This window comes from Cetorhinus maximus, unplaced genomic scaffold, assembly GCF_964194155.1.
Source record: "Cetorhinus maximus unplaced genomic scaffold, sCetMax3.hap1.1 HAP1_SCAFFOLD_214, whole genome shotgun sequence".
NCBI classification, from domain to species: domain Eukaryota; kingdom Metazoa; phylum Chordata; class Chondrichthyes; order Lamniformes; family Cetorhinidae; genus Cetorhinus; species Cetorhinus maximus.
The window spans coordinates 279530-301400 of record NW_027596186.1 but is presented as its reverse complement, the minus strand read 5'-3'; the positions used below and the strand labels follow the sequence as shown (position 1 = coordinate 301400).

The 21871-nt window shown below is 45.1% G+C and overlaps 1 protein-coding gene across 1 annotated transcript in view; it reads right to left on the bottom strand.

The window, feature by feature from the left end:
- LOC144673036 (cathepsin B-like) overlaps nucleotides 1-21859 on the bottom strand; it is a 47727-nt gene extending 25868 nt beyond the window's left edge. The window contains exons 1-2 of the mRNA XM_078535032.1: nucleotides 21777-21859; nucleotides 14708-14822 (exon numbers count right to left, since the gene is read on the bottom strand). The gene's annotated coding sequence lies outside the window, so the exon portion shown is untranslated. The remainder of the gene's footprint in view (nucleotides 1-14707; nucleotides 14823-21776) is intronic.
- Between the last annotated feature and the right edge of the window lie 12 nt (nucleotides 21860-21871).

The following is a 21871-nucleotide window of genomic DNA, read 5'->3' as shown; positions in this document are numbered from 1 at the left end:
GTGCAAAACCCCCCAAAAAGTCAGTCAACCTTGGCTGACAAAGGAAGTTAAGGATTGTATAAGATTAAAAGAAAAGGCTAATAAAGTTGCCAGAAGTTGTTGTAAACCTGAGGATTGGGAGGTTTTTAGAAACAGCAAAGGAAGACCAAGAAACTGATAAAGGGAGAATAGAATATTAATTCAATCTAGCAAAAAACATAAAAACAGACTGTAAAAGCTCCTATAGGTGTGTAAAAAGGAAGTGTTTGACTCAGACAAATGTGGGTCCATTACAGGCAGAGTCAGGAGAATTCCGAATGGGGAATAGAGAAATGGCAGAGAAGCTAAATGATTACTTTGTGTCTGTCTTCCACTGAGGAAGATACAAGAAATCTCCCAGATTACTAGGGAGAATGAGAAGTTGAAGGAAATTAGTATAAGTAAGAAAGTTGTATTGGAGAAATTATTGGGACTGAAAGTTGCTAAGTCCCCGGGACCTGATATTCTGCATCCCAGTGTGTTGAAAGAGGTTGCTATAGAGATAGTGGATGCATTGGTGATCATTTTCCAAAATTCTGTAGATTCTGGAATGGTTCCTGAAGATTGGAAGGTAGCGAATGTCACCCCACTATTTAAGAAGGGAGGGAGAGAGAAAACAGGGAATGATAGACCTGTTAACCTTACATCAGTAGTAGGGAAAATGCTAGAATCTATTATAAAGGATGTGATAAAAGGATACTTGGATAATGATGATCTGATTGGGTACAGTCAGCATGGATTTGTGAATGGGAAATCATGTTTGAGTTGGAGTTTTTGAGGTTGTTACTAACAAAATTGATAAAGGGGAGGCGATGGGCACAGTATACTTGGATTTTCAGAAGGCTTTTGATAAAGTCTCCACAGGAGATTGATTAGCAAAATAAAAGCACATGGGGTAGGAGGCGATATACTGACATGGATTAAGGATTGGCGAACAGGCAGAAAACAGAGAGTAGGGAGAAACGGGTCACTCTCACATTGGCAGCCTGTGACTAGTCGGGTACCACAAGGATCAGTACTTGGGCCCCAGCTGTTCACAATATATATCAATAATTAGAATGTGGGGACTAAATGTAATATTTCCAAGTTTGCAGATGATACAAAGCTCGGTGGGATTGTGTGCTGTGAGGAAGATGTAAAGCGGCTACAGGAGCATTTGGACAGACTTAGTGAGTGGGCAAGAGCATGGCAGATGGGAAAATGTGAGGTTATCCACTTTGGTAGAAGGAACAGGTGTGCAGAGTATTTCCTAAATGGTAAGAGATTAGAAAGTGTAGATGTACAAAGGGACATCTTTGGGTGTCTTTGTCCATAAGTCATTGAAGGTTAACATGTAGGTGCAGCAGCAATTAGGAAGCTAATGGAATGTTAACCTTTATCACAAGAGGATTTGAGTACAGGAGGAGTGAAGTCTTGTTTCAATTGTATAGAAGTTTGGTTAGACCACACCTGGAGTAGTGTGAGCAGTATTGGTCCCCTTACCTCAAAGGATATTATTGCCATAGAGGGAGTGCAACGAAGGTTCACCAGACCTGTTCCCGGGATGATGGGACTGTCTTGTGAAGAGAGATTGGGGAAACTGGGTCTGTATTCTCTAGAGTTTCGAAGGATGAGAGGTGATCTCATTGAAACCTACAAAATACTTAAAGGAATAGACAGGGTAGATGCAGGTAAGATGTTTCCCCTGGTTGGGGAGTCTAGAACCAGGGGACACAATCTCAAAATAAACATAGAAACTAGGAGCAGGAGTAGGCCATTTGGCCCTTCAAGCTTGCTCCGCCATTCATTATGATCATGGCTGATCATCCAACTCAGTAGCCTGCTCCCGCTTTCTCCCCATATCATTTGATCCCTTTCGCCCCAAGAGCTATATCTAACTCCTTCAAAACATACAATGTTTTGGCCTCAACTACTTTCTGTGGTGGCGAATTCCACAGGTTCACCACTCTCTGGGTGAAGAAATTTCTCCTCATCTCAGTCCTAAATGGTCTACCCCGTATCCTCAGATTGTGACCCCTGGTTCTGAACTCCCTCACCATCGGGAACATCCTTCCTGCATCTACCCTGTCTAGTCCTGTTAGAATTTTATAGGTTTCTATGAGATCCCCCCTCATTCCTCTGAACTCCAGTGAATATAATCCTAACTGACTCAATCTCTCCTCATATGTCAGTCCCGCCATCCCAGGAATCAGTCTGGTAAACCTTCGCTGCACTCCCTCTATAGCAAGAACGTCCTTGTGGAAGCCACTTGGGACTGAGATAAGGAGAAATTTATTTACTCAGAGGGTTGTGAATCTTTGGAATTCTCTCCCCCAGAGGCTGTGGAAGCTCTGTCACTGAGTATGTTTAAGGTAGAGATTGATAGATTTCTGATTAACAATAACGTAAAGGGTTGTGGAGATGTTGTGGGTAAAAGGCATTGAGGTATTCATCAGTCACGATCGTATTGAATGGCGGAGCAGGCGCGACAGGTTGAATGGCCTTCTCATGTTCCTATGAAAAGAGAGAATGTGCGAGATTACGCGAATAAGGCATGGGAGTGGGACTAGGTAGAATGCGCTTTCAGACAGCCAGTGCAGACTCGATGGGCCAAATGGCCTCCTTCTGCATTGTAAAGATTTTGTGATTCTGTTAAAACAAGGGTCTATTTTTTTACACTTCCCCCACCAGCGGGTTTGAAGATGGGGATTGTGGGGGGAGCTCGTAAAATCTTAGTGTGTGGCCTTCCCGTCTCCTTCCCACCTGGCGTGAACTATCTCCCATTTTATGGGGGGCAGTGGAGGCCCCGCAATTGCCTCATCCTGCCCTGTTGCTATTTTACCCACACTAGCGAGAGGCCCACAACCTCTGGCAAGCTGGTTGCATTCGCTGCATGGTCATATCCAACCCCCGTTCAACCATCCCTCCCTAACCACTCAAACCCAGCCCCTCACCCTCCTCAACTCCCTTGCTGAGGTCTGCCAGTCAGGCTCCCCCGATATCCTGGACTTATAGTCTGGCCTCCATTAGCTCCCCTTTTCAGGGACTGGCTGTAGTTCAAGCAGTGGCCACCGCTTGGCGCTGCTAGGACGACAGAGCTGCCAGTAAATCTGATTGGCTGGCTGCTTTCTAAGACGGGACAGAGGTCTGGCCCTGAGCCAATTAATACCTGCCCAAGCACAAAATGGCTACAGGGCAGCCGACCTTCTCGTGGACAGGCTCCAACTTGTGGGGGGTGGGGGGCGAGGAACACAGCATCCCATAAAATCCAGCCCAAGGATGAGAATTTTAAAGTCAAGACATTGCTTGACTGGGAGCCGATGTAGGTCAGTGAGCACAAGGGTGACAGGGGAACAATATCTGCTGCAAGTTCAGAAATGAGCTGCAGAGTTTTGGAGGGTTGAATGTGGAGGACCATCCAGGAGTACATGGAATAGTTGAGTTTGAAGGTAACAGAGGTATGAATGAGGGTTGCAGCAGCAGATGAGCTGATACAGGGGGGAAGTCGGCCAATGTTATGGAGCTGCAAACAGACGGACTTAGTGATGGTGTGAATATAAGGTCAAAAACTCATCTTGGGATCAAATGTGACAGCAAAGTTGTGAGTGAGGATAGTTCCCTGTAGGACACCAGAGGTAACAATGGGTGAGGAGGAAAGGGTGATTGCAGGATGTTGATGGTGGGGGATTCAGTGATGGTAATGCTGTTGAATGTCAAAGGGAGATAGTTAGATTATCTATTGCTGAAGATGGTCATTGCCTGGCATTTAGAGGAGAAATTTTTCATGAAAATGATACAGATTAATGATAATCGGGGAGTTTAATTATCATAATATAGACTAGGATGATAATAGTGTGAAGGATGAAGGGGGGAGAAGTTTTTGAAGTGTGTTCAGGAGAATTTTCTTCATCATCATTTTTCCAACCCAACAAGGAAGTAGGTTTTTCTGGATCTGGGCCTGAGGAATGAGATGTGTTGAGTGGATTAAGTGTCAGTGCGGGAACATGTAGGGGCAGTGATCATAATAACATAGGGTTTAGGTTGGCAATGAAAAAGGGAAAAGAGCAATCTAAAATAAACACACTTAATTGGGGGAGGACCAATTTCAGTGGGTGAGAACAGATCTGGCTCAGATAAATCGGAATCAAAGAGTGGCTGGTAAAACTGTAAAGGAATATATTTAAAGAGGAGTTGTTAATGTACAGTTGAGGTATATTCCCACGAGGAGGAAAGTTGAGCAAACAAAGGCAGAACTCCCTGGGTGATGCAAAAGATAGAGAGTAAGATGAAGCAGAAAAAGGGTAGTTATGACAGATGTCAAGATGCTAATACAAGTGAGAAGCAGGCTGAATATAGAAAGTTCAGAAAAGAAGTGATAAAAGAAATAAGAGAAGCAAAGAGGGAGTATAAGGAGAGACTGTCAGTGAACAAAAAAGGGAATCATAAAGCATATAAATAGTAAAAGGGTAAAGAGAGGAGGAGAGGGGCTGATTAGGGAACAAAAAGGGGATTTATGCTTGGAGGCAGGGGCATGGCTGAGATACTGAATGAGTATGTTGCATCTGTCCTACCGCGGGAGAAGATGCTGCCAAAGCCATAGTGGCTGAGGCACCTAACGAGCTAAAAATTGATAAAGAGCAGGTATTGGAAAGACTGGTTGTATTTAAAATTGATAACTCCCTAGGACCGGGTGGGATACATCTGAGGATACTCAGGAAAGTAAGGATGAGAACTGCAGAGGCACTGTCCATAATTTTCCTATCCTCCTTAGATGTGGGAGGTGGGGAGGGGGTTGGAGTGGTGCCAGAGAATTGGGGGATTGTAACTGTACCAAAGCAGCTGTAAGAGTAGGGCTTCTATCGACAGTATTTATATGGTAAGTCCAGTAAGAGTATAACTTGTAGGCACAGTATTTATATGGCTGGTCCAGTAAGAGTATAGCTTGTAGCAACAGTATTTATATGGCTAGTCCAGTAAGAGTACAGCTTGTAGACACAGTATGTATCTGGCTGGTCCAGTAAGATTATAGCTTGTAGCAACAGTATTTATATGGTTGGTCCAGTAAGAGTATAGCTTGTAGCAACAGTATTTATATGGCTGGTCCAGTAAGAGTATAGCTTGAAGCAACAGTATTTATATGGCTGGTCCAGTAAGAGTACAGCTTGTAGACACAGTATGTATCTGGCTGGTCCAGTAAGATTATAGCTTGTAGCAACAGTATTTATATGGTTGGTCCAGTAAGAGTATAGCTTGTAGCAACAGTATTTATATGGCTGGTCCAGTAAGAGTATAGCTTGAAGCAACAGTATTAATATGGCTGGTCCAGTAAGATTATAGCTTGTAGACACAGTATGTATCTGGCTGGTCCAGTAAGAGTATAGCTTGTAGCAACAGTATTTATATGGCTAGTCCAGTAAGAGTACAGCTTGTAGACACAGTATGTATCTGGCTGGTCCAGTAAGATTATAGCTTGTAGCAACAGTATTTATATGGTTGGTCCAGTAAGAGTACAGCTTGTAGACACAGTATGTATCTGGCTGGTCCAGTAAGATTATAGCTTGTAGCAACAATATTTATATGGTTGGTCCAGTAAGAGTATAGCTTGTAGCAACAGTATTTATATGGCTGGTCCAGTAAGAGTATAGCTTGAAGCAACAGTATTTATATGGCTGGTCCAGTAAGAGTACAGCTTGTAGACACAGTATGTATCTGGCTGGTCCAGTAAGATTATAGCTTGTAGCAACAGTATTTATATGGTTGGTCCAGTAAGAGTATAGCTTGTAGCAACAGTATTTATATGGCTGGTCCAGTAAGAGTATAGCTTGAAGCAACAGTATTAATATGGCTGGTCCAGTAAGAGTATAGCTTGTAGCCACAGTATTTATATGGCTGGTCAGTAAGAGTATAGCTTGTAGCAACAGTAAGAGTGTAGCTTGTAGCAACAGTATTTATATGGCTGGTCCAGTAAGAGTATAGCTTGTAGCCACAGTATTTATATGGCTAGTCCAGTAGGAGAACAGCTTGTAGACGCAGTATTTATATGGCTGGTCCAGTAAGATTATAGCTTGTAGCCACAGTATTTATATGGCTGGTCCAGTAAGATTATAGCTTGTAGCCACAGTATTTATATGGCTGGTCCAGTAAGAGTATAGCTTGTAGCCACAGTATTTATATGGTTGGTCCAGTAAGAGTGTAGCTTGTAGCCACAGTATTTATATGGCTGGTCCAATAAGAGTATAGCTTGTAGTCACAGTATTTATATGTCTAATCCAGTAAGAGTATAACTTGTAGCAACAGTATTTATATGGCTGGTCCTGTAAGAGTATAGCTTGTAGCAACAGTATTTATATGGCTGGTCCTGTAAGAGTATAGCTTGTAGCAACAGTATTTATATGGCTGGTCCAGTAAGAGTATAGCTTGAAGCAACAGTATTTATATGGCTGGTCCAGTAAGAGTACAGCTTGTAGACACAGTATGTATCTGGCTGGTCCAGTAAGATTATAGCTTGTAGCAACAGTATTTATATGGTTGGTCCAGTAAGAGTATAGCTTGTAGCAACAGTATTTATATGGCTGGTCCAGTAAGAGTATAGCTTGAAGCAACAGTATTAATATGGCTGGTCCAGTAAGAGTATAGCTTGTAGCCACAGTATTTATATGGCTGGTCAGTAAGAGTATAGCTTGTAGCAACAGTAAGAGTGTAGCTTGTAGCAACAGTATTTATATGGCTGGTCCAGTAAGAGTATAGCTTGTAGCCACAGTATTTATATGGCTAGTCCAGTAGGAGAACAGCTTGTAGACGCAGTATTTATATGGCTGGTCCAGTAAGATTATAGCTTGTAGCCACAGTATTTATATGGCTGGTCCAGTAAGATTATAGCTTGTAGCCACAGTATTTATATGGCTGGTCCAGTAAGAGTATAGCTTGTAGCCACAGTATTTATATGGTTGGTCCAGTAAGAGTGTAGCTTGTAGCCACAGTATTTATATGGCTGGTCCAATAAGAGTATAGCTTGTAGTCACAGTATTTATATGTCTAATCCAGTAAGAGTATAACTTGTAGCAACAGTATTTATATGGCTGGTCCTGTAAGAGTATAGCTTGTAGCAACAGTATTTATATGGCTGGTCCTGTAAGAGTATAGCTTGTAGCAACAGTATTTTTTGGTTGGTCCAGTAAGAGTATAGCTTGTAGCAACAGTATTTATATGGCTGGTCCAGTAAGATTATAGCTTGTAGCCACAGTATTTATATGGCTGGTCCAGTAAGAGTGTAGCTTGTAGCAACAGTATGTATATGGCTGGTCCAGTAAGAGAATAGCTTGTGGCCACAGTATTTATATGGCTGGTCCAGTAAGAGTATAGCTTGTAGCAACAGTATTTATATGGCTGGTCCAGTAAGAGTATAGCTTGTAGCAACAGTATTTATATGGCTGGTCCAGTAAGAGTACAGCTTGTAGACACAGTATGTATCTGGGTGGTCCAGTAAGAGTATAGCTTGTAGACACAGTATGTATCTGGCTGGTCCAGTAAGATTATAGCTTGTAGCAACAGTATTTATATGGCTGGTCCAGTAAGAGTACAGCTTGTAGACACAGTATGTATCTGGCTGGTCCAGTAAGATTATAGCTTGTAGCAACAGTATTTATATGGCTGGTCCAGTAAGAGTGTAGCTTGTAGCAACAGTATTTATATGGCTGGTCCAGTAAGAGTACAGCTTGTAGACACAGTATGTATCTGGCTGGTCCAGTAAGATTATAGCTTGTAGCCACAGTATTTATATGGCTGGTCCAGTAAGAGTATAGCTTGTAGCAACAGTATTTATATGGCTGGTCCAGTAAGAGTATAGCTTGTAGCAACAGTATTTTTTGGTTGGTCCAGTAAAATTATAGCTTGTAGCAACAGTATTTATATGGCTGGTCCAGTAAGAGTATAGCTTGTAGCAACAGTATTTATATGGCTGGTCCAGTAAGAGTATAGCTTGTAGCAACAGTATTTATATGGCTGGTCCAGTAAGATTATAGCTTGTAGCCACAGTATTTATATGGCTGGTCCAGTAAGTCTATAGCTTGTAGCTACAGTATTTATATGGCTGGTCCAGTAAGAGTATAGCTTGTAGTAACAGTATTTATAAGGCTGGTCCAGTAAGAGTATAGCTTGTAGCAACAATATTTATATGGCTGGTCCAGTAAGATTATAGCTTGTAGCAACAGTATTTATATGGCTGGTCCAGTAAGATTATAGCTTGTAGCAACAGTATTTATATGGCTGTTCCAGTAAGATTATAGCTTGTAGCAACAGTATTTATATGGCTGGTCCAGTAAAAGTATAGCTTGTAGCAACAATATTTATATGGCTGGTCCAGTAAGATTATAGCTTGTAGCAACAGTATTTATATGGCTGGTACGGTAAGATTATAGCTTGTAGCAACAGTATTTATATGGCTGGTCCAGTAAGAGTATAGCTTGTAGCAACAATATTTATATGGTTGGTCCAGTAAGAGTATAGCTTGTAGCAACAGTATTTATATGGCTGGTCCAGTAAGAGTATAGCTTGAAGCAACAGTATTTATATGGCTGGTCCAGTAAGAGTACAGCTTGTAGACACAGTATGTATCTGGCTGGTCCAGTAAGATTATAGCTTGTAGCAACAGTATTTATATGGTTGGTCCAGTAAGAGTATAGCTTGTAGCAACAGTATTTATATGGCTGGTCCAGTAAGAGTATAGCTTGAAGCAACAGTATTAATATGGCTGGTCCAGTAAGAGTATAGCTTGTAGCCACAGTATTTATATGGCTGGTCAGTAAGAGTATAGCTTGTAGCAACAGTAAGAGTGTAGCTTGTAGCAACAGTATTTATATGGCTGGTCCAGTAAGAGTATAGCTTGTAGCCACAGTATTTATATGGCTAGTCCAGTAGGAGAACAGCTTGTAGACGCAGTATTTATATGGCTGGTCCAGTAAGATTATAGCTTGTAGCCACAGTATTTATATGGCTGGTCCAGTAAGATTATAGCTTGTAGCCACAGTATTTATATGGCTGGTCCAGTAAGAGTATAGCTTGTAGCCACAGTATTTATATGGTTGGTCCAGTAAGAGTGTAGCTTGTAGCCACAGTATTTATATGGCTGGTCCAATAAGAGTATAGCTTGTAGTCACAGTATTTATATGTCTAATCCAGTAAGAGTATAACTTGTAGCAACAGTATTTATATGGCTGGTCCTGTAAGAGTATAGCTTGTAGCAACAGTATTTATATGGCTGGTCCTGTAAGAGTATAGCTTGTAGCAACAGTATTTTTTGGTTGGTCCAGTAAGAGTATAGCTTGTAGCAACAGTATTTATATGGCTGGTCCAGTAAGATTATAGCTTGTAGCCACAGTATTTATATGGCTGGTCCAGTAAGAGTGTAGCTTGTAGCAACAGTATGTATATGGCTGGTCCAGTAAGAGAATAGCTTGTGGCCACAGTATTTATATGGCTGGTCCAGTAAGAGTATAGCTTGTAGCAACAGTATTTATATGGCTGGTCCAGTAAGAGTATAGCTTGTAGCAACAGTATTTATATGGCTGGTCCAGTAAGAGTACAGCTTGTAGACACAGTATGTATCTGGGTGGTCCAGTAAGAGTATAGCTTGTAGACACAGTATGTATCTGGCTGGTCCAGTAAGATTATAGCTTGTAGCAACAGTATTTATATGGCTGGTCCAGTAAGAGTACAGCTTGTAGACACAGTATGTATCTGGCTGGTCCAGTAAGATTATAGCTTGTAGCAACAGTATTTATATGGCTGGTCCAGTAAGAGTGTAGCTTGTAGCAACAGTATTTATATGGCTGGTCCAGTAAGAGTACAGCTTGTAGACACAGTATGTATCTGGCTGGTCCAGTAAGATTATAGCTTGTAGCCACAGTATTTATATGGCTGGTCCAGTAAGAGTATAGCTTGTAGCAACAGTATTTATATGGCTGGTCCAGTAAGAGTATAGCTTGTAGCAACAGTATTTTTTGGTTGGTCCAGTAAAATTATAGCTTGTAGCAACAGTATTTATATGGCTGGTCCAGTAAGAGTATAGCTTGTAGCAACAGTATTTATATGGCTGGTCCAGTAAGAGTATAGCTTGTAGCAACAGTATTTATATGGCTGGTCCAGTAAGATTATAGCTTGTAGCCACAGTATTTATATGGCTGGTCCAGTAAGTCTATAGCTTGTAGCTACAGTATTTATATGGCTGGTCCAGTAAGAGTATAGCTTGTAGTAACAGTATTTATAAGGCTGGTCCAGTAAGAGTATAGCTTGTAGCAACAATATTTATATGGCTGGTCCAGTAAGATTATAGCTTGTAGCAACAGTATTTATATGGCTGGTCCAGTAAGATTATAGCTTGTAGCAACAGTATTTATATGGCTGTTCCAGTAAGATTATAGCTTGTAGCAACAGTATTTATATGGCTGGTCCAGTAAAAGTATAGCTTGTAGCAACAATATTTATATGGCTGGTCCAGTAAGATTATAGCTTGTAGCAACAGTATTTATATGGCTGGTACGGTAAGATTATAGCTTGTAGCAACAGTATTTATATGGCTGGTCCAGTAAGAGTATAGCTTGTAGCAACAGTATTTATATGGCTTGTCCAGTAAGAGTATAGCTTGTAGCAACAGTATTTATATGGCTGTTAAAAACAAAAAACTACTGCGGATGTTGGAAATCCAAAACAAAAACTGAATTACCTGGAAAAACTCAGCAGGTCTGGCAGCATCGGTGGAGAAGAAAAGAGTTGACGTTTTGAGTCCTCATGACCCTTCAGCAGAACTGAGTAAAGTTAGGAGGGGGGTGAAATATAAGCTGGTTTAAGGTGTGGGGGGAGGGGGGGGGAGAGAGAAGTTGGGGGGTGTGGTTGTGGGGACAAGCAAGCAGTGATAGGAGCAGATAATCAAAAGATGTCACAGACAAAAGGAACAAAGAGGTGTTGAATGTGGTGATATTATCTAAGAAAATGTGCTAATTAAGAATGGATGGCAGGACACTCAAGGTACAGCTCTAGTGAGGGTGGGGTGGAAAGACTGACAGCGTATTACAGTTATAGATTTAAAAATAATGGAAATAGGTGGGAAAAGAAAAATCTATATAAATTATTGGAAAAAACAAAAGAGAGGGGGAAGAAACGGGAAGGGGGTGGGGATTGGGGAGGGAGTTTAAGATCTAAAGTTGTTGAACTCAATATTCAGTCCGGAAGGCTGTAAAGTGCCTAGTCGGAAGATGAGGTGCTGTTCCTCCAGTTTGCGTTGGGCTTCACTGGAACAATGCAGCAGGCCAAGGACGGACATGTGGGCATGAGAGCAGGGTGGAGTGTTAAAATGGCAAGCGACAGGGAGGTTTGGGTCTTTCTTGCGGACAGACCGAAGGTGTTCTGCAAAGCGGTCGCCCAGTTTGCGTTAGGTCTCTCCAATGTAGAGGAGACCGCACTGGGAGCAACGAATGCAGTAGACTAAATTAGGGGAAATGCAAGTGAAATGCTGCTTCACTTGAAAGGAGTGTTTGGTCCTTGGACGGTGAGGAGAGAGGAAGTGAAGGGGCAGATGTTGCATCTTCTTCGTGGGCATGGGGAGGTGCCATAGGTGGGGGTTGAGGAGTAGGGGGTGATGGAGGAGTGGACCAAGCTGTCCCAGAGGGAACGATCCCTACGGAATGCCGCCGGGGTGGGTGAAGGGAAGATGTGTTTGGTGGTGGCATCATGCTGGAGTTGGCGGAAATGGCGGAGGATGATCCTTTGAATGCGGAGGCTGGTGGGGTGATAAGTGAGGACAAGGGGGACCCTATCATGTTTCTGGGAGGGAGAGGAAGGTGTGAGGGCGGATGCGCGGGAGATGGGCCGGACACGGTTGGGGGCCCTGTCAACCACCGTGGGAGGAAAACCTCGGTTAAGGAAGAAGGAAGACATGTCAGAGGAACTGTTTTTGAAGGTAGCATCATCAGAACAGATGCGACGGAGGCGAAGGAACTGAGAGAATGGGATGGAGTCCTTACAGGAAGCAGGGTGTGAGGAGCTGTAGTCGAGGTAGCTGTGGGAGTTGGTAGGCTTGTAATGGATATTGGTGGACAGTCTATCATCAGAAATTGAGACAGAGAGGTCAAGGAAGGGAAGGGAAGTGTCAGAGATGGACCATGTGAAAATGATGGAGGGGTGGAAATTGAAAGCAAAATTAATAAATTTTTCCAGGTCCAGACGAGAGCATGAAGCAGCACCGAAGTAATCATCGATGTACCAGAGAAAGAGTTTTGGGAGGGGGCCGGAGTAGGACTGGAACAAGGAATGTTCCACATACCCCATAAAGAGACAGGCATAGCTGGGGCCCATGCGGGTACCCATAGCCACACCTTTTATTTGGAGGAAGTGAGAGGAGTTAAAGGAGAAATTGTTCAGTGTGAGAACAAGTTCAGCCAGACGGAGGAGAGTAGTGGTGGATGGGGATTGTTGGGGCCTCTGTTCAAGGAAGAAGCTAAGGGCCCTCAGACCATCCTGGTGGGGGATGGAGGTGTAGAGGGATTGGACATCCATGGTGAAGAGGAAGCAGTTGGGGCCAGGGAACTGGAAATTGTTGATGTGACGTAAGGTGTCAGAGGAATCACGGATGTAGGTGGGAAGGGACTGGACAAGGGGAGAGAGAAGGGAGTCAAGGTAACGAGAAATGAGTTCCGTGGGGCAGGAACAGGCTGACACGATCGGTCTGCCGGGACAGTCCTGTTTGTGGATTTTGGGTAGGAGGTAGAAGCGGGCCGTCCGAGGTTGGGCGACTATCAAGTTGGAAGCTGTGGGAGGAAGATCTCCAGAGGAGATGAGGTCAGTGACAGTCCTGGAAACAATGGCTTGATGTTCAGTGGTGGGGTCATGGTCCAGGGGGAGGTAGGAGGAAGTGTCTGCGAGTTGACAATGAGTTTATATGGTTGGTCCAGTAAGTGCATAGCTTGTAGCAACAGTATTTATATGGCTTGTCCAGTAAGAGTATAGTTTGTAGCAACAGTATTTTTTGGAAATTGTTTATGTGACATAAGGTGTCAGAGGAATCACGGATGTAGGTGGGAAGGGACTGGACAAGGGGAGAGAGAAGGGAGTCAAGATAACGAGAAATGAGTTCCGTGGGGCAGGAACAGGCTGACACGATCGGTCTGCTGGGACAGTTAATTACAGCCAATTACATCCGCCAATCGCACCCGCCAATCGCACCCACATGCCAGCATAAAAATCCTGCCCTAAGGAGTTTGCAGACAGATATAGATAGGTTAAGTTAGTCGGCAAAAATCTGGCAGATGGAACATAATGTGGGAAAATGTGAAGTCATTCACTTTGGCAGGAAGAATAAAAAAGCAGAGTATTACTTAAATAGAGAACAGCTGCAGAATTCTGAGGTGCAGAGGGATCTAGGTGTTCGAGTACATGAGGCACAAAAAGTTAGCAAGTAATCAGAAGGCTGATGGAATGCTATCCTTTATTACGAAAGGCATTGAACATAAATGTAAGGATGTTATGCTTCAGTTATACAGGGCATTGGTGAGACCACATGTTGAATACTGTGTGCAGTTTTGGTCTCCTTATTTAAGGAAGGAGGTAAATGCGTTGGAGGAGGTTCAGAGGAGGTTTACTAGATTGATACCTGGAATGAGTGTGTTGTCTTATGAGGAAAGGTTGGACAGACTGGGCTTGTTTCCACTGGAGTTTAGAAGAGTGAGGGGTGATTTGATTGAAGTTTACAAGGTCCTGAACGGCCTTGACAAGGTGGACGTGGAAAGGATGTTTCCTCTTGTGGGTGAGTACAGAACTAGGGGGCACTGTTTTAAAATTAGGGGTCATCCTTTTAGGAGAGAATTGAAGAGAAATATTTTCTCTGAGGATTTCAGATGAAATACGGTTCCTGGTGAATATGACTCAAGGGCCAAAACGGTTGGATGGGAAATGACAGATCCTACAAAACAAAGGTCAAATTGGAAAGACTGTGAGATTACACGTGGTCCCACTTTTGTGTGGGAAGAAATGTGAGTGTTTCTTTTTCTTTATTCTTTCATGGGATGTGGGTGTTGCTGGCAAGGCCAGCATTTGTTGCCCATCCCTAATTGCCCTTGAACTGAGTGGCTTGCTGGGCCATTTCAGAGGGCAGTTAAGAGTTAACCACATTGCTGTGGGTCTGGAGTCACATGTAGGCCAGACCAGGTAAGGACAGCACATTTCCTTCCCTAAAGGGCATTAGTGAACCAGATGGATTTTTACAGGAATTGATGATGGTTTTCTGGTCACCATTACTGAGACTAGCTTTAGATTCCAGATTTATTAATTGAATTTAAATTCCACCAGCTGTTGTGATGGGATTTGAACCTGTTTTGCACTGGTCTGGGCCTCTGGATTATGGTGACATTACCACTAACCCACCATCTCCCCAACTTGTCACTACATCTTGTGTTGTGTTGACTATTTATAACAAAATTGACCTTTTTATTTGAAATAATCTTTACCTGTAAATTAATGTTTGAATTGTGCTGATTTTTGTTGGTTTTGTTACAGTAACAGTTTTAAAAAGAGTAATCTTATTCAGCAGCTTCCTTTCTGTTGATGTCATGGGGATTTCTTTCTTTTTAAAAAGCTATTGGATCCCTCGGTGGGATTGTAACAATATAAAGTAGCTAATGTGTGAATGTAACAGCTGCTGCCCACAGAACTCCTTTCTTACCCAGCATGATCCACATGATCCCTGGTCACGGACCTCCTTGATGGTAGGACAATCTGGCCACTGTTCCCGAGAGTCAAAGCTTTTTGGTAGATTCAAGGCAGTGATCCTCTGAGATCTGTTGTAAAAGAAAGAATCGATTAGAAATTCTTGGGTTTTTGTGCAGTGTCCCAACACACACACACACACACACACACACAGTGTTCAAGGATACGTGTCTGTGAGAGAGACCGAGAGCCAGAGTGAGAGGAGAGAGACAGAGAGCCATCTGAAGCCATGGAAGCAAATCTCCCAGGAACCAGAGGAGACCATTTAGCCCCTCGCATTTCGAGACTGTTCAGACATGGGGCACAGCGTCGATGTAACAGAGGAATGACAGACAAAAGAAATGAGGTTGGAGACCTTCTTTGGCAGAGCAGGCAGACAACAGGAATGGAGTAATAATAACAGTAGAATGAGCCCAGGAATCCCCAGGGAATTATTAACGGATATTTCAGATGTTATTTGAAATATCATTATGCAGTAAATTGTCCAAAAGAGGGCAACAGAGTTTTGGAGGTGCCACATGATGCAGAGGGTTCTGAAGGGGAAGTTGATGATATTGATAAGTCTGAAGGAATTGTACTGGTCACATGAAGCTTCAGTCTGGTAATGATTGTACTAGTTACAGATTCATTTAATTGCACTGGGCTGGACAGTAGTTGCACATTCACAGTATGTGGAACACATTGGTTGAAATGTTATTTAGATTCACTCAGTAGAAAGGATCAAAGGACAGTCAAGGTATATGAAAGTTATACTTGGTTCAGGGATGACAACATGTTAAAGTCACTGAAAAGAGAGGTGATTCCATGCAGAATAGCTGGGGTAAACCATTTTATTAGTGCAGATGTAGTATCTAGTGAGATACCCTCACTGCTGAGCAAGCCATCTATGAAAAAGGCACAAATGAGATTGGACATGGAACAGGATAAGGCAATTGTCTTTGGAAAATCAGTAGATTAATGATTTACCCAATCAGGACATTATTCATCTCCTTAACAAAACCTAGCATCTCTAATCAGAATGTTAAAGAAATGTTAATGGCTTCAGGTGATAGGAATTTGAGAGGGGAAAAAGCGATTGATCTTTTACAGTTACATCGACAATTTAACCTGTGACAAGAGGGATGAGCAAAAGTTCCACTAAAATATGAAGGGCTGGTTGATGAGGAGAACACAAAGCTTGTGGAGGAGATTAGTGAAAAATTTGATGTATGCAAAAAGTATCAGAAGACACTATCAGGGCCGATTGTAAGTCTCCCATTAGCATGAGACTTTAACGAAGAGGCAGCTATGGAATTAAAGGTGTGGGACAAGGATCGAAATATTTTCATTTTACATTGCATAGATATGAGAAGAAGATTCAGTCTGTCTACAGTGATACATGGAAAAGACAAAAGAGAGATTATGGATAAAATCATGGAAAAATGGATTGGGCTGGACTGGGAGCACCAGCTAAATTTCTAACTGATAATGAGGGGTCAGGGGTTTGGAATTTACCAATGATACATACATACCAGAAGGGTCCAGTGAATGCAACCATTGTAGAGAGAGGAGGGAAAGTCACTGGCAAATTGAAACATTGGTTAAATGTTCAAGATGATGGACATGAAGTAAGATCTATGGACTGGCAAAATTAGGTGAAACTTTGGAAAACTAGAAAACGCAGTGTAAGTCCCCATAACAAGTCTGGAAGCATTTCTGTCCCCAGGAAACAAACCGTATACTGGCAACAGAAGCTCAGATTGTGGGAGGGAGAGATTCTGTAGCAGTAGTTCCATCAGTCTACTCTCCATCATCACCAAAGTGATGGAAGGTGTCCTAGACAGTGCTATCAAGCGGCACTTGATCAGCAATAACCTGATCACTGACACCCAGTTTGGGTTCCGCCAGGGCCACTCAGCCCCTGACCCCATTACAGCCTTAGTTCAAACATGGACCAAAGAGCTGAACTCCCGAGGTGAGGTGAGAGTGACTGCCCTTGACATCAAGGCAGCATTTCGCTGAGTGTGGCATCAAGCAGCCCTAGCAAAACTGGAGCCAATGGGAATCAGGGGGAAATTCTCCACTGGTTGGAGTCAAACCTAGCACAAAGGAAGATGGTTGTGGTTGTTGGAGGTCAGTCATCTCACTTCCAGGACATCACTGCAGGAGTTCCTCAGGGTAGTGTCCTCGGCCCAACCATCTTCAGCTGCTTCATCAATGACCTTCCTTCTATCATAAGGTCAGAAGTGGGGATGTTCCCTGATGATTGCACAATGTTCAGCACCATTCATGATTCCTCAGATACTGAAGCAGTCCATGTCCAAATGCAGCAAGACCTGGACAACATCCAGGCTGATAAGTAACATTCGCGCCACACAAGTGTCAGGCAATGGCCATCTCCAACAAAAGAGAATCTAACCATCTCCCCTTGACATTCAATGGCATTACCATCACTGAATCCCCCACTATCAACACCTTGGGGGTTACCATTGACCAGAAACTGAACTGGACTAGCCATATAAATACTGTGGCTACAAGAGCAGGTCAGAGGCTGGGAATCCCGCAGCGAGTAACCCATCTCCTGACTCCCCAAAGCCTGTCCACCATCTACAAGGCATAAGTCAGGAATGTGATGGAATACTCCCCACTTGCCTGGATGAGTGCAGCTCCCACAACACCCAAGAAGCTCAACACCGTCCAGGACAAAGCAGCCCACTTGATTGACACCACATCCACAAACATTCACTCCCTCCACCACCGACAAACAGTAGCAGCAGTGTGTACCATCTACAAGATGCACTGCAGGAATTCACCAAGGCTCCTTAGACAGCACCTTCCAAACCCACAATCATTGCCATCTAGAAGGACAAGGGCAGCAGATAGATGGGAACACCACCACCTGGAAGTTCCCCTCCAAGTCACTCACCATCTTGACTTGGAAATATATCGCCGTTCCTTCACTGTCGCTGGGTCAAAATCCTGGAACTCCCTCCCTAACAGCACTGTGGGTGTACCTACACCACATGGGCTGCAGCGGTTCAAGAAGTTAACTCACCACCACCTTCTCAAGGGCAATTAGGGATGGGTAATTAGGGATGGGCCAGCGATGTTCGCATCCCATGAATGAATAAAAAGAAAGTTAAATTGACTCTGCGATGAGATAAGACTCAACACCAGTTATGACATATTGGAACTTGGGACTATGATGAAACACGCTACAGTTAAGGAGGCTCTGAGGACAAATAAAACATTTTTAAAATTGCATTCGGTGAAATGCGCATTCAAACTTCCAAGCTCGGGCGACCTGAGAGATGTGAAGTTTGTCCTTTTTAGGGCTAATATTTTTCCTATGCCGATCCTCTGGATGGATATTCAAGTACAGTTGGGTTAATCACATTCTTGGTGCGTGAAAATGTAAAATGTTTTCCTTGGCCTGGGAAACCAAGAAAGTAAATAGGGCGGTTAAAAGTACCCTAGCTGCAGAAACACCGGTGCTAGTGGAAGTGATGGATATGGAATTGTAATTATCTAACATTCTGAAGGAAATTGTATACAAGGAACAATCTGAGAAAAGTTTGCCCTCAGAATGCCTTGTGGATAACTGTTCTTTTTGAGATAATGTTCATTCAACAGAGTGTCACTGAGAAAAGGTGGAGGATTGACCTTGCTAGTCTAAAGAAAATGTTGGACAGAAAAGAGATCTCTGAAATAAAATGGGTCTCTGCAGGTCACCAATTATCAGGCTGTTTTACAAAGAGGAATGCTTGCTCCAAGAAATTGTCGGAAGAGGAATGTCTTGTGTTATGATGAGTTGGAAGAAATATGGAGAACCAATTTTTGCTCCATTGCATTTAAAAAATTATTTTCATGGGATGTGGGTGTCGCTGGCAAGGCCAGCATTTTTTGCCCATCCCTAATTGCCCTTGAACCGAATGGCTTGCTATGTCATTTCAGAGGTCAGATAAGAATCGACTGCAATGCCATGAGTCTGGAGTTACACATGGGCCAGACCAGGTAAAGATGACAGACTTTCTTCAAGGATATTAGTGAACCAGATAGGTTTTTGTGACAATCAATGATAGTTTCATGGTCATCATCACTGAGACTAGCTTCAATTCCAGACCTATTACATGAATTTCAATTCTACCAGCTGCCACGCTGGGATTTGTACCAATTTCCCCAGACATTAGGCTGGGCCTCTGGGTTACTAGTCCACTGACATTACCACTACAAAGAACAAAGAACAAAGAAAAGTACAGCACAGGAACAGGCCCTTCGGCCCTCCAAGCCTGCACCGATCATATTGCCTGTCAACTAAAACTAAAACTACACCACCATCTCCCCTAAATTATTGTAATTATTTAAGTTATAAAGTTTTTGTTTTAAAGAAAGAAAGGGGAATCTGTTCATGATTATATTGTTAAAGATACACAGGTGATTGGCACTGGTTAAAGACTTAGAGCACATATAAAGAGAGTCAGTTCCTATCACGTTGTTGTTTTAGTTACACTGCTCCACCTGGGGCTCTCATACCCTCTGATTTATTGATTTTTAGTTTATTGTATTGATTTTGTTTCTCAAAAGAGCCTATAAAGAGAGTCAGCTTGGACACTGGGTGAGTAATTAGGAGGCAGAGATCTGTAATGCTGCATAAATCTACAAACAAGGAAAAAGATCTATGTCTTGTTTCGTACTTAGAGAGTGGGGAGTGGGGGGTGTTGGAGAGTGGGGGGTGTTGGAGAGTGGGGGGTGTTGGAGAGTGGGGGGTGTTGGAGAGTGGGGAATGGAGTGTTGGAGAATGCGGGGCATTTGAGTTGGGGATGTAAGGGAGTGGGGGTTGTTCGGCAGTGGGCAGTGGGTGGTGTTGGAGAGTGGGCAGTGGGTGGTGTTGGAGAGTGGGCAGTGGGTGGTGTTGGAGAGTGGGTGGCGGGGAGTGTTGGAGAGTGGGCGAGTGGGGCGGCGGGGAGTGTTGGAGAGTGGGGTAGTGGGGGGTGTTGGAGAGTGGGGGGTGTTGGAGAGTGGGGTTGTTGGAGAGTGGGGAATGGAGTGTTGGAGAATGCGGGGCATTTGAGTTGGGGATGTAAGGGAGTGGAGGTTGTTCGGCAGTGGGCAGTGGGTGGTGTTGGAGAGTGGGCAGTGGGTGGTGTTGGAGAGTGGGCGGCGGGGAGTGTTGGAGAGTGGGTGGCGGGGAGTGTTGGAGAGTGGGCGAGTGGGGCGGTGGGGAGTGTTGGAGAGTGGGGCGGTGGGGAGTGTTGGAGAGTGGGGTGGCGGGGAGTGTTGGAGAGTGGGCGAGTGGGGCGGTGGGGAGTGTTGGAGAGTGGGGCGGTGGGGAGTGTTGGAGAGTGGGGTGGTGGGGAGTGTTGGAGAGTGGGGCGGTGGGGAGTGTTGGAGAGTGGGGCAGTGGGGAGTGTTGGAGAGTGGGGCAGTGGGGAGTGTTGGAGAGTGGGGCAGTGGGGAGTGTTGGAGAGTGGGGCAGTGGGGAGTGTTGGAGAGTGGGGCAGTGGGGAGTGTTGGAGAGTGGGCGGCGGGGAGTGTTGGAGAGTGGGGCGGCGGGGAGTGTTGGAGAGTGGGGTGGCGGGGAGTGTTGGAGAGTGGGCGAGTGGGGCGGTGGGGAGTGTTGGAGAGTGGGGCGGTGGGGAGTGTTGGAGAGTGGGGTGGTGGGGAGTGTTGGAGAGTGGGGCGGTGGGGAGTGTTGGAGAGTGGGGCAGTGGGGAGTGTTGGAGAGTGGGGCAGTGGGGAGTGTTGGAGAGTGGGGCAGTGGGGAGTGTTGGAGAGTGGGGCAGTGGGGAGTGTTGGAGAGTGGGGCAGTGGGGAGTGTTGGAGAGTGGGCGGCGGGGAGTGTTGGAGAGTGGGCGGCGGGGAGTGTTGGAGAGTGGGTGGCGGGGAGTGTTGGAGAGTAGGCGAGTGGGGCGGCGGGGAGTGTTGGAGAGTGGGGCGGCGGGGAGTGTTGGAGAGTGGGGCGGTGGGGAGTGTTGGAGAGTGGGGCGGTGGGGAGTGTTGGAGAGTGGGGCGGTGGGGAGTGTTGGAGAGTGGGGCGGTGGGGAGTGTTGGAGAGTGGGGCGGTGGGGAGTGTTGGAGAGTGGGGCAGTGGGGAGTGTTGGAGAATGGGGCAGTGGGGAGTGTTGGAGAGTGGGGCAGTGGGGAGTGTTGGAGAGTGGGGCAGTGGGGAGTGTTGGAGAGTGGGGCAGTGGGGAGTGTTGGAGAGTGGGCAGTGGGGAGTGTTGGAGAGTGGGGCAGTGGGGAGTGTTGGAGAGTGGGGCAGTGGGGAGTGTTGGAGAGTGGGCAGTGGGGAGTGTTGGAGAGTGGGGCGGTGGGGAGTGTTGGAGAGTGGGCGGTGGGGAGTGTTGGAGAGTGGGGCAGTGGGGAGTGTTGGAGAGTGGGGCAGTGGGGAGTGTTGGAGAGTGGGGCAGTGGGGAGTGTTGGCGATTGGGCAGTGGGGAGTGTTGGCGATTGGGCAGTGGGGAGTGTTGGCGATTGGGCAGTGGGGAGTGTTGGCGATTGGGCAGTGGGGAGTGTTGGCGATTGGGCAGTGGGGAGTGTTGGCGATTGGGCAGTGGGGAGTGTTGGCGATTGGGCAGTGGGGAGTGTTGGCGATTGGGCAGTGGGGAGTGTTGGCGATTGGGCAGTGGGGAGTGTTGGCGATTGGGCAGTGGGGAGTGTTGGCGATTGGGCAGTGGGGAGTGTTGGCGATTGGGCAGTGGGGAGTGTTGGCGATTGGGCAGTGGGGAGTGTTGGCGATTGGGCAGTGGGGAGTGTTGGCGATTGGGCAGTGGGGAGTGTTGGCGATTGGGCAGTAGGTGATTAGACATGGGGTACGAGGTAACTCTGTCAAGTGACTGGACCTTGATCCTCAGTGGAATTGGGCCCCTGCTCCTCCCAGGCCAGTTCTTATCCAGCTGTTGTGTCTGCCGGGAGAATCTGGACTCAACCACACAACCTTCAGTTTCCTTTTTCCAAGCCCCCAACCCTGGCCCTGCCGCTGTGTCCATCCTCCCTGGACACCAGGACCTCCTTTGCCCCTCCGAGGCCCTGTCTTTGTCTCTCACCTCAGGGGCAGTCTGGGTCCATTGAGGAATGTTCCACACAATCTCTTCACATAACTGAAGGGAACATTCTGGAAATTGTGACCAGCCTGTAAAAT